The sequence below is a fragment of the Stegostoma tigrinum genome, chromosome 10 (assembly GCF_030684315.1).
Source record: "Stegostoma tigrinum isolate sSteTig4 chromosome 10, sSteTig4.hap1, whole genome shotgun sequence".
Taxonomy (NCBI): Eukaryota; Metazoa; Chordata; class Chondrichthyes; order Orectolobiformes; family Stegostomatidae; genus Stegostoma; species Stegostoma tigrinum.
In genome coordinates, this window is record NC_081363.1 from 15,973,061 (window position 1) to 15,986,065 (window position 13,005).

Genomic DNA, 13,005 nt, shown 5'->3' on the forward strand with positions numbered 1-13,005 from the left:
GTCCAGGGATGTGAAGAATAGGTGGATTCGCCATGGCAAATGCAGGGATAGGGTGGGTGTGGGTGGGATTTGTCTGGATGGGATGGTCTTCGGAAGAGCTGTGTGGACTCAATAGGCTGGATATCTTGCTTCTGCACTGTAGGCATTCTAAGGATAAAGTCCACTACAATCTTCTAGGATGGGTAAGAACCATTATCCATCATGAAAGCAAATCAATAGTTATTACTGACAAGCATTGCTGACTCTGACAGTTTTCTATTTGGTTTGGTGTACACAAAAAGCATCCAGTTTACAAAATTAGAATAATGTCATACTCTCTCTCTGGAATTCGGATGTGATTTCCAGTCCAGGCAATTGAGTTAAGCATACAAATTAAATAAGTTTGGATACTTTGTTCTGTTTCATAAAAGTGCAGAAATCAGTGTATACATCCTTCTACAAGTGCTGTAATTTTATATAGATCCCACGGGGATTGTATTGGTAACACTGATGCAACAGCAAATGTTTCTCTGCAACAACCTAGATTATCAAAAATTGCTTCTCTTGCTGTAACTGTGCTGGGTGAGTGCTTGTGCTATGCTCCAGAATTGAAAATAGGTGACCTAACGAGGCATTCACTACATTCCTCATCTCTTACTAAAGAAAATAATGGATGAAATTCTGAAAACTGTCAGCAGCACTAATTATGTTTTATTCAATAAAAATGCATGCATTCCTGATCCTATTGGTGCATACAGGTCTTAGTTTGTATTCCCAGAATTAGAATCCCTACAGAGTGGAAACAGCCCCTCTGGCCCAAGTGACCCTCACAACACCCCACCCAGGCCCAGACCCAGACCCATCTACAAAACCCACCTGGCAACATGGCCAATCCACCTAGCCTGCACATCATTGGACTGTGGGAGGAAACCGGAGCACAGCCACACAGTTACGGGGAGAATGTGCAAACTCCACACAGACAGTCACCTGAGGGTGGAATCAAAGCCGGGTCCCTGATGCTGTGAGGCCGCAGTGCTAACCACTGAGCCACCGTGCCACCCTATTGTTTTAGTGAAATCAGCATAGTCACTGCAATGAATGCAGTTAGCATTACTAACAAACCAATCACTTGCTCCTTGCTTACTGAGTAATGTTTAGAGCCACACTTGACAAGAAGCATTAGCCAAAAAGAAAACTAAGCTACTGTGTTTAATTATCAGCAGAGACTTTAATTATAGTGAGGAGTGCACTTCAATCTTAAAATAATTGCAGGTTCCCCCAGTCTTTTTTAGTGCACAGGCCTCCAATCAAGCTAAGATAATGAAAGTTCCAAAATGGAATTTTTTTCTTCATCACTGATGGGTATTCAGCTATAAGGTAATCTCATTAATGCTCTCTATCAGCTATTCCTTTAATAATTCCCATCTTATTGTAATGCTCCACAAAGGAAATGCCATCATTATCATGTTTTAATTGGGTTGTTTTTGAAGTGAACTTGCATGTAGCATTCAAGGAAGGAATCAAACTTTTCCGCAGAGTTTTCTTGGTATCCATGCTTATTACTGTAGAACACCATGTAATATAATATCCCTTAACAAAGCCAGCAAGAAATACCATGATGGATTTTAATTAACAGATTATTAAAGAAGAAAATAGATCCATTCAGGTTTCTTCCAAGTGATCCTGGATAAAGGAGCATTATAATTAGAATCTGTAATGTTAAAGTCTAGAGCCTTAATAGCATTAGTTAACTAAGTTCAACATAAATAAATATTCTGACAAGACCAAAAGTTTTCCATTCTTCTTCCATGATTTTAATTAAGTCCAAGTTCCAGTGAGAGAACAGATGATTCCAAGTGTCATCAATATGTCAACAGATAACAAAGTTCATGTGGATTCAAAAGAGAAATAAAGAGAATGTGATATATTGTATTCTGTCATTGTTCTTTCGCTTTCGGTAATGAGTAATAAATTGAGCTACTGCTTTGACCTTTTATGTTAGAATGGGTAAACTGGGGACACAATGAGAATATTTTTACACATTATCGATTGAGTCCATCCCTTCCCTGACCCAAGAAGAAGCCTCTATTTTCACCTGTCTCACCACCCTCCTTTCCAGTTAAGCGTTCTTCTCACATCTCAGTCACCATCATGACAGCACATGATTCCACCTAATGTTTTTAACCCAGTCCTTTTTTTTACCCCCTGCGCTCTCCATTTCAATTTATCAGGTGGTGGAATGTTGGAGATCAGCCAGAAATACAGTGAAACAATTGAATCCAAAGTTTTTCAAAAGAAGATTTAAATGGGAGTTTCACCAGCAGGTGAGTGAAGAGAATGGCAAAGTTGGATGACATTACGGGGTGCGATAGCCTTTGCGATGTACAAATATGTGGTCAGAAACTCATCTCTGGGTGAGATATAGCACCAAGGGTGTGAACAGAATCATTCAGTCTCAGGATTTAGCCAAGGAGAGGGAACAAGAGTTTGGAGCGGGACAGAAAATAATGACTCAGAGATAGTAGGAACTGCACTTGCTGGAGAATCTGAGATTATGGACAAGCATATGGATGTACATGGAATAGCGTAGGTTAGATGGGCTTCAGATTGATATGACAGGTCTGCACAACATCGAAGGCTGAAGGGCCTGTATTGTGCTGTAATGTTCTATGTATAACAAGGTGTAGAGCTGGATGAACACAGCAGGCCAAGCAGCATCATAGGAGCAGGAAAACCTCAATGGATCTCTCTTTTTATTTTTCTGAAGAAGGGTCCCGACCCGAAACATCAAGCTTTCCTGCTCCTCTGATGCTGCTTGGCCTGCTGTGTTCATCCAGCTTCACACCGTGTTATCTCAGATTCTATAGCATCAGCAGTTCTTACTATCTCGAAAGAATCTATTGAGATTGCTATAACAGAATTGCTCCATACTGTCAACAGGACAAAAATACGTGACAGCAGAATATTGACAGCAATGTGTTCCACTCATCATCACTGAAAAAAAACTCAGACAACAGAAAGCAGCAAAGTCTGCTGGAAGATGCAGACAAGAAAAGAAAGGATGGGTAGTACAACTCAGTCAAGCGCACTGAACAATCTTTAACTCAGATTATACAGGCACCAACATTTCCTGGTGAAGAAAGTGAAAATGGGGATTCAAATTTGATGTTTGATGATGAAACAACACAAGGTCAAGAGGATTAACATAATTCCTTATCTCTGAAAGAAGTATTATCCATATGCTGGACAGAGCTAAATCAGCAGCAATCATCAAGTTGCAAGAGTAAAGATGTGAATGTGTTGTGTACACCAGTAAGACAATGACTGTCGATGAATAAAGATTTTCAACCTAATCTACCAGTTGAAGTAAACAGCTTACACATGTCAACAACATCAACCAATTGAGAGTAAAGATTTGTTTGGACAGATTGAAGTGAATTGTATATGATTCCATGGACAGCAATGTTGAGGCGGAAAACCAGACTCAGGACACAGTAGAGATTTGTGGTCCAGAAGTTTATGAAACCACAAAAAAAAGAGAGTCAAAGTACTGCAAATGCTAGAAGTCAGAAAACAGAAATTGTGGAAAAATTCACCATGTTGGCAGCATCTATGGCAAGAAAGCAGAGTTAACATTTCGGGTCTAGTGATCTTTCTTCAGAAAGAAAAGTAAAATGCCAGTTTCAACAGAGCAGCGACAAAAGGGAATTCATGAAATGAAAGGTCCCTGAGGTGATAGAACATAGAACACAGAACTGTACAGCACGGGAATGCGCACTTCAGCCCACAATATTGTGCTGAACATGATGCTATGTTAAACTAATCCCTTCTGACTGCCCTTGGTCTTTATGCCTCTATTCCCTGCATATTCATGTGCTTATCTAAAAGTCCCTCAAATGCCCCTGTTGTATCTGACTCCACCACTAACTCTGGCGGCGCATTCCAGACTGCTACCACTCTCCGTGTAACAATCTTACCGCTCATATCTCCTTTGAACTTCCCCCTCTCACCTTAAATGTATGCCCCCTAGTATTAGGTATTTCAACACTGGGGAGAAAGATGCTGACCATCAACCTTGTCTATGCATCTCATAATTTTATGGACTTCTATCAAGTCTCCCCTCAGCCACAGCTGCTTCAGAGAAAACAACCTGAGTTTTTCTAGCCTCTCTTTATAGCTCATACCCTCTAATCCAGGCAGCATTCTGGTAAACCTCTTCTGCACCCTCTCCAAAGCCTTCACACCCTTCCTGCAATGTGATGACCAGAACTGTACACAATACCAGTGTTATGGGTTAACAACCTGTTTCAACAGGGAGGAATACCTCTGTGAAAGAGATTCAGAAAATTAATGGTCCTTCAGATAAGGGAATAGCTTGACTTCCTGGTTTAGCAGGAATGACATCCTCGAAAAAGGACATACAAAGAACAATAATGTAGACAGACTTTTCAGACTCAAGAACAGAAACAATGTCATCAGGCCTCAAACCAAGTACCTACCAATTTCAAAGCCTAAGGAGAGAGAGTTCTGGAAGAAGAGGGAAACCGTAATTTGTGAATTCAGACACTTGGGGAATCATGAGGTAGTAGTCAATGTAATGATATACATGAAGGTCTAAATTTTAACTGTAGGGGAAAAAACTTGGGTGGAGATATTGTACAGATGGTTCTCCTGTAACATATTAGTTGGTTTCTTGCACGAGCTTGTGCTATAGAAAATTGCATCATAAGGAAATCGCTGTAGAAAATCGCTATACCTGCAGAGCAGAAAGTTCACTCTATCTAAACAGCACCCACTATTCATCATAATAATAAAATGTGAGGCTGGATGAACACAGCAGGCCAAGCAGCATCTCAGGAGCTTTTGTGCTCCTGAGATGCTGCTAGCTTTTGTGCTCCTGAGATGCTGCTTGGCCTGCTGTGTTCATCCAGCCTCACATTTTATTATCTTGGAATCTCCAGCATCTGCAGTTCCCATTATCTCTGATACTATTTCCCCCCACTCTTCATCAATTGGGTTACAGCCAATTTGCTTTAACGAAACACACGTTGTAGCAGAAATACCTGTATATAGTAATGATACTTAAAGGATTAATGATGGAGACTGCATTAAACTCCACACAATCTGATGATGCCACTATGGATTGAATGATGAAAACCAAAGCAGCTTAGAATCTCAAAAAAAATAGTCATGGTTTTCATAACCGGTCTTACTGATATAACTTGGCCTGATTATTACCATATATTAAACTACATTTTATTTGATTAAGAGCATTATTTTTCATTAGATTCACTTGTGGTTTTGCTCTACTAATATAAAATAAGTAGGTCCTTAGATCCAATTGGGAACAAAGAATTACAATGGCAAACTACCCCAAGCGTAAAATGCTTGGCATCATGTAAAGACTAATCACTTTATTTTCTGTATATTTGGCTGTGGACTTGATCTTGCAAAGTGCAGAGTAGACTCGATGGTCTGAATGTCATATGGTGTAATGGGGTAGCAGAGCTAGAGATTGAGTGCATTTTCCCAAGTGAGTCATAACAATTATAGCAATGTACAGCAGTACGTCCCTGAACAGGGAACAAGAGTACAAGTTTTTCAATGAGACGGAATGTGAGTGCACTGATTGTGGGGACAAGATTCCGACTCAACAGTGCACCGCTAATAATGGTCATTACTTTTAATCATTGGAACACCGAGCATAGCAATAATAACATTCCAGAAAACTCTCTCGAAAGCCAAATGGCCTGCTCTTAACTCTGAGCACCAAAATCAATAAATTGTCTATTATTTTCAAAGTTTATTCCTTGACCACAAGGCCAGAAATTTAGCCCGACTGTAGCTGCTCTTGAGCTGAGCATCTTGCTCCATTTCAGTGGACGGCCAATACGCAACCTGATCACTGTGGGTCTAGAATTACAAATGAACCACACAGGTATTTACTATGACTAATGGTCAACCTTACTGAGGCTAGCATTCAATCAAAGAGTTCCTTTTTAAAATGTCCAGAAGTGTTGCTTCACACAACTGCATGATTTTCTTTCCCTTCACATGTCACACGTGACAGGTTCTTTTTCTATCTGTTAACCACAACCAGTAAATTACCCATATTTTCCAACTGATTAATCTACATTCAAAGCCTGTTTGCAGACCATCAAAGGTTAGGGGTAGGTAGGGAAAGAAGGTATGGGGAGTTAAATCAAAATGGAGTTGGAAGGGGTTCCAGAGATTTTAAGGTCTTTTCTAATCAATCTGTTCAGAGATGTTATTACACACCAATGGAGCAGGTGAAACTTCAAGCAGGGCCTCCCACCTCAGAGGAAGGACACTACCACTGTGGCACAAGAAGTCTGGGAGGGATGCTTTGAGGTTCAGTGTGGACTTGTTGGGCCAAAGGGCCTGTTCTACACTGTATGGATTCTATGATCTGTGATCTATGTCAGAAATACCTGTACCCTTTCTGGAGCTTTTAATGAATTGAATTGAAATTCCATCAGCTGTTGAGGTTGGATTTGAGCCCTTATCCCTAGAGCATTAGCCTAGTGGCATCGGGATTGCTACTCTAACAACGTGGCCAATACACCATTGTCTTGCAAGTCACAATGTGCAGAATGATGTCAACACTCCTTTGTGCTCCAAATGATAAATATGCAAGAAACACAACAATATTTAATGCAAAGGTTGACCCTTATTTGGGTATAATCGAAATCCTCAGGATTTATGAAGATAAATGTTACAACAGCAATTTGTCCTTGATGCAGGCAAATAATTGCATAAACCACATCAGCTCTTGTCATTACCGAACACAATACTTATTGAGTCTAGTGCTTGAGTAAATCGCACTGCAGTATGGCATTCAATTTTACTCTTAAAAGAATTCTGCTGAAACCAAAGGTTTCCTTTGTGCATAGATGGCCTCTTTTGCCTTGTCACCTTTGTATTCATCTATTGATCTCGTCTGCGCCTCTTCCTGACAAAAATTAGAATGAAAAACATACAATCCTCCCAAATAAATATTAAAAATGGGAAACAGGAAAATGTAAGCTGAACAGAAGTGAAATTGAAATTGAAGAGTACCATTTCAAAAGAAGATTGGACACCAACATAATCATATTTATATGCTAATTTAATTTATTTCACAGAAGCTGTTCAGAATCCAATGTGGAGCCTGTGGCAGATGACAGTAAAGCTTTATGGAGATATAATATGGCATCCCAGATATATAGAGTGTGGCCAGGATGATGGAACTAATTAAAGGTGTTGTCTGAGAAGGACTTACATTAACTCTTCCCCGCCTCAAGGCACAAAGCTTGTTGGGCAATTTTAGAAAGATATGTGTTGTCACAGCCAAATGTAAAACCTAACACAGAGATGTTGCTAAGAGTAACAGCAGGTTGTGAATGTCAATTACTCTATATGCCTGCCTTTCTTAATTAGAAAAACACAAGCCCAAGTTTGAAGATCACTTTCTCAGAAATGCTGCGATGCATTTTACCACAGAGTGCCTGTGACCAAAACTCAGCCACTTCAAGATCAGCTCGTGATTTCAAATATCAAAAACTGAATGATAGATGATGAAAGGGCAGGCACTTCCACAAGAGAGAAGGAACAATGCATTGTTATTCCAGGCATCAACCTTAGCCCAGAGATTTATTTTTTTGTTGAGTCCCAACTTGATGTTTCTTCTAAAGAAACAGTTTGGAATACTATTTAACACAGGGTTTGCATTCAGAAGGACAGTCAAAATTCAATTATTAAGTCTTGTCCTTTTCTTGTAGATCATCACTTTGCTTTATTTTTTATTACAACTTTGCCAGTCGAATCTTGCTGTAAAATGTGACAATAAACATGTCCTCCAGAAACTTGGCAGCAACTCCTTTCAACGTTTGAAAACTATTGGCTGAATTGTACCATAAAGTGTCATTTTTATTAAGTTTCTTGGAAGGATTCTCTCTGCAAGTTCTAACACAGTTCCATGTACAATCATCCCAAAGGCATTTCATTAGCTACTAACTGCACGCCTAGTACCTGTCTGGACTAACCTCAGAGGATGCCCTTGAGTGACTGTCTTGGAACCTCCCTGGTTGTAGGGTCTCTTTCCGGATTTGACTGAGGACTACAGCCCTTCGACTTTGAGAAGCGTTTATTTCACTGAAGCACAAGTGGTGCGTTTGCCATATTTCTGGCTGACACATGGCGCGGGTATGAGAACAAGGTAGCACAGTGCCACAAAACAACCCATTCACTGCTTTGACTGACTGCTGCTGGCAAACACATCGAGCTGCCCGGCTTTTTGACTGTGCCAAAAGTTAGGGCAAAAGACAGAAATACTGTGAGGGCTGGCTGAGGGGTCAAAGTGCAAGAGGACAAGGCAGGGATGTTGCGATCATCCAGCGAGCTCAAGGAGAGGGAGTGGGGATTCTAAGATGCAGACAGACCCATTCTGTGAGCTGGGTGTTGCGTGCATATTGCCCTTGCAGCAGCATTGCAATGCTAAGTGCTGATGTGCCTCAAAGTGCAGCATTGAAGTACATAAGTGGACTGTAACTGGATTGGAGTTGTGCTGTGGGAATGCAGGGAGGCTGATACGTGTCACATCACAGCATCCATGCACAATGGCCACTACTCATGGAGCATGCCCTCAGATGTCGCTCAGATGGCTGCTGTCCAAGATGGAGATCTAGAGGAGCGAGTGGCGAGCTGGAGTTGCCAGGTACCCATTCCGAACTTCATTTCATGAATTGTCACCATCTATGTTCAACCCAGTGCATACTAGAACAGGAATAGTAATGAGGTAGGATGAAGTAGCAATGAGGCTGATAACGTGCAGTAATCCTCATTAATAGGCCTCTCGGTGCTCTGTCACAAGAATCTTGCCTCCACATCCTGACACCAAGAAAGGTGAAACAACAGAAATCTCTGGTGAAACTCAGCAGGTCTGCCAGCATCTGGAGGATATAGTGATCCTTTGTAGGAATTACTAACTCTGCTTTCTCTCCGCTGATGCTGCCAGACCTGCTGAGTTTCACCAGCAATTTGCATGCTTTTTTTCTGCTTTCTCTCCACTGATGCTGCCAGACCTGCTGAGTTTCTCCAGCAATTTCAGTGTTTGTTTCTGATTTCCAGCATCCACAGTCCTTTGATTTTTTTTTGTTGAGAAAGTTCTCACTTGAATGCTCATGTGATTCTCCCAGATTCTTCACCATAGCCCATGATGTTCAGAGCCTGGGAAGATCCCATCTCGTACCGTTTGAACTCTCTGACCCCTGCTTTGCACCATGTCAGGACTGTTTGTGGTTAGTGTGGTTCTTGGATTTGACCATGACATTCACTGACCTCCTCAGCCTCCACTGGAAGAGTGGCACCCTTGCTCATTTAGTCAGTAATGGAAGATCAAATCTCACCCCTGAGATTTCAGCAGGAAATTTCCTATTGGCACTTTGCTGCAATACAGAGGGAGTCTTCTATTGCTGAAGGTACTAGCTTTATATCTAAATGTAAAAGATCCAATAGCACAATTTATGGAAGAAGATACCATCATGGGAAACCTTCATCCTTCCACAAATGCATCTAGAGTAGTTCATTGTGAGGGTTGTCAGGGTGTGGAATGCAATGCCTGGAAATGTGGTGGAGGCAGGTTCATTTGAGGCATTCAAGAGGAACATTGATGTGTTTGTGTGTAGTAACAGCGTGCAGGGATATAGGGAAAATGCAGATTGTGTATGACAGAGTCAGTGCAGGTACAATGGGCTGAATGGCGTCCTGTTGCACAATAATATGTTTGTGATTTCCACTCATCATCCTGACTTGGAAATACTTCACTGTATTGGCATTGGGGATCTACCAACAAGTAAACTGCAGTGGTTCAAGAAGGCAGCTTGGTACCACTTTCCCAAGGGCTCTAGGTACAGGCAATTAATGACGGCCAGCTACTGCCACGAGTGTATAAAAAAAAAACTGTGGTCATCTATCTTACTACTATTTGTGGACTAATGTGTATACATTGGCCACTGTATTAATAAGGCAGCAAAAATTCAGAAAAAGCCAGTGACCTCAAGTTTGAAATGTATGATCTGGAAGAAAACTAGCACGGAATACTAATGAGATAACAAGATGTAGAGCTGGATGAACACAGCAGGCAAAGTAGATCAGAGGAGCAGGAAGGCTGACGCTTCAGGTCTAGACCCCACCTCAGAAAATGGCCCGAAGCGTCAGCCTTCCTGGTCCTCTGATGCTGCCTGGCCTGCTGTGTTCATCCAGCTCTACATCTTGTTATCTCATCAGCATTCAGTGCTAGTGTTCTTCCAGATCATACATTTCAAACTTGAGGTCACCGGCCTTTTCTGAATTTTTGCTGCCTTATCAACACGGTGGTCAATGTACACACATCAGTCCACAAATGTGGTGGTGGAATGCTTTCTTGAGCTGCTGCAGTCCTCCTGCTGTGGGTTGACCCACAATGCTATTAGGGAGGGAATTCCAGGATCTTGACCCAGCAACAGTGAAGGAACGGTGATATATTTCCAAGTCAGGATGGTGAGTGACATGGAGGGGAACTTGGAGGTGGTGATGGTGTTCTCTTTCTGATTATTAACTCCTTTGCATGGCTTAGCCACACAGAATTTTATTTAAAAGGCTTGAAACACAGAATTGTATATTCTGAAATATCAAAAGCTCTTGAATCATCTGATCCCAAAATGAAAAGGATAATTAGCAGGTTTTACTTGGAAAGTGACCAAATTACAAAGAACAAAAAATAACAAAGTAACCTACAGCACAGGAACAGGCCCTTCGGCCCTCCAAGCCTGTGCCGATCAAGATCCTCTGTCTAACCTGTCATCTACTTTCTAACGGTCTGTGTCCATTTGCTCCCTGCCCATCCATGTACCTGTCCAAATATATCTTAAAAGACGCTAATGTGTCTGCGTCTACCATCTCCGCTGGCAACGCATTCCAGGCACCCACCACCCTCTGTGTAAAGAACTTTCCTTGCATATCTCCTCTGAACTTTCCTCCTCTCACTTTGAACTCATGACCCCTAGTAATTGAGTCCCCCACTCTAGGGAAAAGCTTTTTGCTATCCACCCTGTCTATACCCTTCATTACAGCACATTCTAGGCAGATTACAAGTCTAAAAGAACCTCCAGTCCTCTTTTGTTAATTTCCATTTACATGGTTGCTTCACCACACGGGTTTATTCACTGTTTGGGAAGTTTGCTTCTTATTCCAGCCCATAAGTGAAAATAGTTGGTCATGTAGCATTTTTGTCGTCAGCATTGCAAGTCTTCTTTGTTAAAGTTTCTCCAGTGCCAGCTCACTCCTCTCATCATTAAAGGGGATATTTCAACTTCCATCATCCAGGTTGTGAAATCAGATTACCATTCAACACCAAAAGCAAGGATTTTTAAACTGATAGTGGATGTTATTGGACTCTTCCCAGTCAGGACCATAACTGCAGAGTTATAGCTGATTACCACTGGTTATCCCTGCACGCTACAGTGCATTTACTGACACCTGAGAAACTGAGGAAGGTCCTTTGAGCCTGCTCCACCACTCAGCTAGATCATGACTGATCTTCTGCCCCAGTGTTACTTTACCACACGACCCTCAAGTCCCTTGAGGTCACTAATCTCTGCCTTAAACATAGACTACAATAGCAAATTATTGTCACTTGTGTTTATGAAAATACAGTAAGATGTGTCTAAGTCATCACAATTTGGTGCCCATTTTAATTGAGACAAAATTAGGGCAGTGTTCATTTTTATTCCCATCGTGGCTCCTGGGTTTCTGGATTGGCTACAGGACTCCGACCCTGTAGCTGGCCCTGAAGCCACCAAAGCAAGGATTTCTGGATGGGACCCACCAAGCTGCCACTGCCAAAGCCAACACCAAAAATGCTGCATTGCCCCCACATAAGGAGGGACAGACCGGACCCACCAACTCATTGACGATGTAGCTGTCGCTCGAGCCATCGCCATTTCAGTCGCCACTTGAAGCCGCCACATTGCAGCCGTAGCCACCAGGAATGAATCGGAACCATCAGGCTTCCCCCGCTAAAGCGTTGCCACCAGGAAAAACGGACCAGACCCACTGGCAATGAAGTCTTCAACAAAGTCACAGGCCATAAGGTCACGAGGAATGGACATCTGGATAAATCATGGAGCTGTTGCTACAGCGGGCCCTCGCAACCGTCTCCCTCCACAGCAGCCGCAGAAACAACGTACTCAACAACTGAGTATCCATCGTCTTTGGGGTGAACAATTCCAAAGATTCATCACCCTCAGAGAGAAGAAATTCCCCCTCATCTCAGTCCTAACTGGTCTATTCTGAGTCAGTGTCCCTTGGTTCCAGACCCCTGCTGCAGGGAAACCATCGAACTACTCAGGGCCCATAAGAGTTTAGCATGTTCCAAATAGATCATATCTCGATATTTAAATCTTGACTGCATTTCGGCCAGATCTCCTACAATATGAATTCTCTGAAATTACGCTTAGAGGAAGGACAGGGAGAGGTTAATGAGCACAGCAGGACTGACAGTCTGAAGTGTAGTTGTTTTAATATGAGGAGTATGACAGGTAAGGCAGATGAGCTCAGAGCTTGGATTAATATGTATAACTGTGAAGTTGCAGCTATCACATGGACGTGGTTGAGACAGTGACAAGACTGGCAGCTTTATGCTTCAGGATTTAGATATTTCAGGCATGATGGAGAGAAACGTAAAAGAGATGGGTGGGTTACATTACTGATCAGGGAGGATATCACAGTTGTACTGAGGGAGGACACCATGGAGGGCTTACCCAACAAGGCCAAGTGAGAAGGGCTCAGGAACAGGAAGTGTGGGGCCTCCCAACAGCCAGCAGGAGATAGTTGATTGATTATGGAAAAATGTAAAAAACAACAGAGTTGTTATAGTGAGATAACAAGGTGTAGAGCTGGATGAACATAGCAGGCCAAGCACATCAGAGGGAAGGCTGACGTTTCGGACCTAGACCCATTTTCTAGGCCTGAAATGTCACCCTTCCT